The sequence below is a fragment of the Amblyomma americanum genome, chromosome 3 (assembly GCF_052857255.1).
Source record: "Amblyomma americanum isolate KBUSLIRL-KWMA chromosome 3, ASM5285725v1, whole genome shotgun sequence".
Classification (NCBI taxonomy): Eukaryota; Metazoa; Arthropoda; class Arachnida; order Ixodida; family Ixodidae; genus Amblyomma; species Amblyomma americanum.
In genome coordinates this window covers 194,834,899-194,840,667 of record NC_135499.1, presented here as the reverse complement: position 1 = coordinate 194,840,667, position 5,769 = coordinate 194,834,899, and the positions used below count along the sequence as shown (strand labels likewise).

Here is a 5,769-nt window from a genome sequence, read left to right as displayed (position 1 = left end):
AAGCTAGATGAGTCTTGTGCAGTCTGCAAGCTCCATTTTGAACCGCGTTTTGTAATCAGGGACTTCGTGCACATAATAGACGGCAAAGAGGTGCGCATTCCTCGTGACAAGCCGCTGCTGTCGGATGACGCCGTCCCCACGATTCTTCCGAATTTGCCGCAGTACCTTACGAAGAAGACACCGAAACTCAGGAACAAAAGGAAGAGGTGTGAAAATGACAATGCAGCCACGAAGAAAAAGTGCCTAAGCGCACACGACAGTGACCGTTCCGAATTTCCACCGGATGCTCTCGGCGCTTCAGGGGTGGACTGCAGCTCGGCGCAAGATGAAGACGTTCCATCAGAGCTCCACACTGTTTGTCGTTTTGTTTTCGTTTAAAGACTCCTTTCAGGTACTGGAGTACACATCAGCTTCCTGTCCTTAACGGGGTGCTTTATTGCACGTCGACTTACCTTGAACAAGGCGTTGTCACGTCCGAAAAAGTTGTCATGTTCGTCTGTGATAAACAACCCGATGCTTACTGCAAGGTGTACGTGAGGGGGCGCCTGATTGAGGAACGCATCCTAAAATCTCAGGAAGAAGCAGAGGACGTGTTGGAGAGCGTGGAAGCTACCGAACTTTGTGTTGGTGCACTGAATTCCAAAGATTATGATACCTGCTTTTTAACAGCAGGCCTCCAGAAGCAGCTCAAAATCAGGCATGCGCCTTACTTCAACGTCACTGCAGCGCAAAGTAACAACCAAAGGTGGTTAACATTTAGTCACCCGGTCTTGGGTTTGTCACCCGCCTGGAGCCATGCACTTTCATTTCTTTTTTACATAATTTAAAAGCTTTCTCTGCATTTTGGCGTATTTAATTTTTTTGTATAAGTTTCGCGCATTTCTATTTTCAGGTGGACAGTGCAAGAGCTGCAAATACTTCAGGAAGGCTCTCTTCACAAGGAGATCCAGGGTCCGACGAGCACCTTCCAGGACCATCGCTCAAAAGCTGAGATTCGTTGCTCGTCAAAACAGGCGTTTCGCTTCACGGATTGCCACAATGAGAGAAGACGTTGAAAAGATGCGAGCATACAATGCAGCAGTAACAGAGGAAGCTCGAACTGAACAGATTTCAAAGCTTCCCCAGAAGCAACAAGAATGTGTAAAACAATGCTTTGCAGCAGCAGCAGCAAAAAAGTAAGGTTTCCGCTACAGCAAAATGCGGATGCCCCGCCGCGGTGGCTCAGTGGTTAGGGCGCTCGACTACTGATCCGGAGTTCCCGGGTTCGAACCCGACCGCGGCGGCTGCGTTTTTATGGAGGAAAAACGCTAAGGCGCCCGTGTGCTGTGCGATGTCAGTGCACGTTAAATATCCCCAGGTGGTCGAAATTATTCCGGAGCCCTCCACTACGGCACCTCTCTCTTCCTTTCTTCTTTCACTCCCTCCCTTATCCCTTCCCTAACGGCGCGGTTCAGGTGTCCAACGATATATGAGACAGATACTGCGCCATTTCCTTTCCCCCCAAAACCAATTATTATTATTATTATTAAAATGTGGATCCTCGAATGTATTATTATACCCGCCGCGGTGGCTCAGTGGTTAGGGCGCTCGACTACTGATCCGGAGTTCCCGGGTTCGAACCCGACCGCGGCGGCTGCGTTTTTATGGAGGAAAAACGCTAAGGCGCCCGTGTGCTGTGCGATGTCAGTGCACGTTAAAGATCCCCAGGTGGTCGAAATTATTCCGGAGCCCTCCACTACGGCACCTCTTCTTCCTTTCTTCTTTCACTCCCTCTCTTATCCCTCCCCTTACGGCGCGGTTCAGGTGTCCAACGATATATGAGACAGATACTGCGCCATTTCCTTTCCCCGAAAAACCAATTATTATTATTATTATTAAAATGTGGATCCTCGAATGTATTATTATGAAAATGAAGAGTTCCCGTCTTTATGATCATATCAGGGACAACTAGATACTTGCCCTTCCAAGTAAATCGACACTTAAAACATCTCATCACCATTATGACATCTCGGTTCCAGAGAGAACCGCTTCGACCCCACTCCTCTTCAACCAAAGCTCTTTCAGGTTTCCTGGAGTACCTCGATTCTTGGGAGCAGCATGCAGGAGGAGCTGGGGGGGGGGGGGGGGGGGGGGTTCTTGAGCGAGTCAACAGCGACTGGGCTGCGTGTCACAATCTCAAGCACTCTTGAGCTTCTTTCGTACCTTACAAATTTAGGTTATTCATATTCTATGACATCTCGGCTTAGTCAGGACACTATTGAGAATTTTATTGGGATTGTCAGATAAGCCTGGGGCTGTAATGATCATCCGACGCCCACCCGATTTCTCATTACGATGAACTGCATGTCTTTTTACAGTTTAGTGAAAACAGTGAGATACGGTAATGCGGATCCATGTGCGGTAGCTGCCTTGCTAGACACACAGCAGAGCAGCGCAAGTTGCTCTCCCAGCAACAACTTGTGGGACCAGGTAGATGCTCTCATTGTTTCGGGGAATTTACCAGGCGCCGAAGTAGTGTTGTCTTCGGTCGATCACGACCAGCACATAGAGAGGAGCGACTCTCGGATAACTTACTATGTGTCTGGATATGTCGCACGAAAGTGCGTAATGAAAACCAACTGCCAGGATTGCATGAATGCGCTAACCGTGTCGTCCGAAGATGAGAATCCTGGGCTTGCTGCGTTGACACTGCACAGGGATAGAGGCGGGCTTCTCTACCCACGTGGAACACTTTTTTCGTTTGTAAAAATGCTTGAAGACATGTTTACTGAATGCTTCAGCAAAAAACAACTACATGCTGATAGCATCTCGGATGTGCTTAGTCTGGTGAAAGCAAAGTGCTCGCACAAAATTGGTTGCAGTGAGCATTCAGCCGAACTCACCAAGAATGTAATAAGCTTTTATATTACAACGCGGCTTCATTTTTTTACAAAGGGCATTGACTCGGAAAAACATGAGAGAAGGAAAACAGTCATGCACAGGAAGATCGCGAAAACTTCCTGAGGCGAGTCTGCAGGTGCATGTTTATATCGATTTGTAAACATCTCCACTTATAAACGTTCAGCCCTCTTGAGCCTTATTTTTCTGGTCCACATTCCTTCCTCGTTTCTTTGTAAATAAACATTGCATAAATGTGCCTGGATTTTATCTTTCCTTTCTATATGCTGTGTCGTGTTAACAGTGAGAACGATGTCATCATATAAATCATGAGCTTAACTCTCGAAGCAGCGATTATCTAATGTTAAGTGTCGTGGAAAAAAATTTGCTTTGTAGCGCGCATTCCCGCTGCAGGCCAGCGATTACGAAAAAAAAAAGGCAATGCTAAAATTCTGTCCAATATGACTGCTGCTTTAGCGAAACCGCATTGCACATTTTAATAGCAGGAAATAAAAGAGGATCGTCCGTTGCTTCGCGCCCTGTATATGCGTTAATAGCCAGGCGCGTTCATCCGCGCTTCCGGTACAAGACATCGCCTACGCTCCGTAGATCAGCCACAGCGGCGGTAATTTTTTTTCTCTGTACACTGATGAGATGCACCAGAACAAGTACCGCGCATTGCATATCGTGAGTGTTGCATTTCTTTCGGAAACTGCAGCAATGCGCGGTACCCGTTCTACTCCGACATGGCAGCGAGTTTCAGGTGACGCTGCGAACCGCGCCACCTGTCGGCGGCGACACGAAGTGCATCAAGCGCCGCCACCATGTAAGCGCACTATCCCCTTCTAGAACACTGTACCTTTAGGTAACCACTATGCTTTAGGTAACCACTATCGTTGCTATGGAGGCCGCCATCTTGGATTCTATCCGAAATCTTGCTTGTGCATCGCTCGTTGTCATAGCAACTGTGACAGCAAGCGGCAAGAATTTGGTCAAGGCCACCACCGAAAGCCTTGGCCGATTTGAACCAAAATCGATGTCCAACCATAACTGGGCTTGCCTGACACGATGGCACCTCCAAATTTGGCCCTGATCATTTCCAAAAATGTAGCCCGAGTGACCCCTGAAATTTCACTTTGGACGATCAGGAAGTCGTCAGCGTATCTGAAAGTTTAGCTACCTGCATATTCTCTCATTTTTCTTTTACGGACTTGTCAAGCTTGGCTAAACAGAGGTCACTTAGCATAGGAGTTATACAGAAGCCAGTAAATGTTCTCTCCTTTTGAAGGTAGGGTTTATCATTCCACAAGACATAGGTGGACCTCAGGCAAAATGATAAACGCTCTAAAAAGCTACTGGCTCTAATTCCTGCTGAGTTTTGAAAAGCCACGCTTCCAAACAAGTCAGTGCATTCTTACACACAGCTTATTAACATATCATGAGGCAGTGGATAATACAGCTCTTTGATGTCGACCCGTGTAGGTTATCACTGTTTCCGGACTGCACATAATCAAGAACCTGACTGGGTAGTCTCTTTAAGCATATTGCACTTTGCAAATATAGTAACAACTGACTTTGCCGCATGCCTTGTTCGGAAATAATAGTCCTAAAAGGTTTCTCAGCGTTTCGCGCTGCAAAATACAGTTAGGAGGTCTTATTTCGAGTTAGAAATGCTCTTCGAGAGTGCAAGGAGGTTAAGCTTGTCGCATATTTGTTTCGCTTCCCACTTCAGCTACTTTGATGCCTTCATGGCAAGCCTTCATAGCACTGCGTGTGTCCATTCTTGTTCTCCGGCCTTGTCTTGTGATGCGCTATAATTCGGAAATATGAACCAACAAGCCCAAGTCTATAAGTGGTCGTTTCCTTCCTTTGTGGCCGAGACTGCAGGTTGTTAAAGTTTCACCGTGCGCTCCACCACATGTTGAGTATCCTCTTGGTCGCCATTGAGACACTGTATAAGTGCCTAGAGTAGCGTGTTTGTTTTCTCCGCATCACTCGCTCCACAATTGGCCAAACGCGATCCCGTGGTTGAAAAGCATCTGTGCATTGCGGAAAAGCCAACTTTTCGATAAATTCATGGTTTTAGACAAAAATAAATATCCACACTGGCGGGAGGGTGTTCCGTCTCAGATGAGTAATTCAGGTTCAACCTTTCTGCAAAAGTAGGTTGCGGTACTTGAGAAACACAATACAGCAAAAAAAAAAAACGTTCTTTTAACACGGGAAACAATAATATACACTCGGAAACATTTCGGCGTGTTTTTTTTTCTTTTTTTAAGCAACGAGATGGCTACGCAACCCTAATAATGCGACACATTGAGGCACACCTGTCTGCCACTCAGTGTAACGAGCGCTGTCTCATTCCAGGTACTATCCTTGCCTCAGTGCCAGAAATGACATCTCGTCCGCGTGGCCTAATGGATAAGGCGTCTGACTTCGGATCAGAAGATTGCAGGTTCGAGTCCTGTCGCGGACGAACTGGCTGTTTTTTTTTTTTTCCAACCGTTCTTGTTTTAAAGCAATGCTTCGAGTGAGCAACACGTTTCGTGCAATAAACAGAAGGTAAAGGACGTGCGATGACCTTGTTTTATTCAAATTTAACTTCTGCTACAAGTTCAGATTACGGATAATGATTACGATGATGACTGCAATAATTGCAGATATGACCCAGCGGACGACATAGCTCATTTGCATGCGTAATATTCTCTATTCAGCACAGTTGAAGCTCCGAGGATGGCGGAATGCGATTCGTGTTGAAGTTCTAGCGGTTATTTTTTCGGTAACCGACTGAAACCAGTGTTAACCAGTGTCAACAAGAGAGCTGTAGCGCTCACTAAAAGTAATTTCTTTTTTGAACACGGTCAATGACCAATGAACTTAATGATCTACGAT

At 46.4% G+C, this 5,769-nt stretch overlaps 1 non-coding gene across 1 annotated transcript; it reads left to right on the top strand.

Moving 5' to 3' along the window:
- Positions 1–5,280: 5,280 nt before the first annotated feature.
- Positions 5,281–5,353, top strand: TRNAR-UCG (transfer RNA arginine (anticodon UCG)). The gene has a single exon. It is a non-coding gene; the product is annotated as a tRNA-Arg (tRNA).
- Positions 5,354–5,769: the final 416 nt, after the last annotated feature.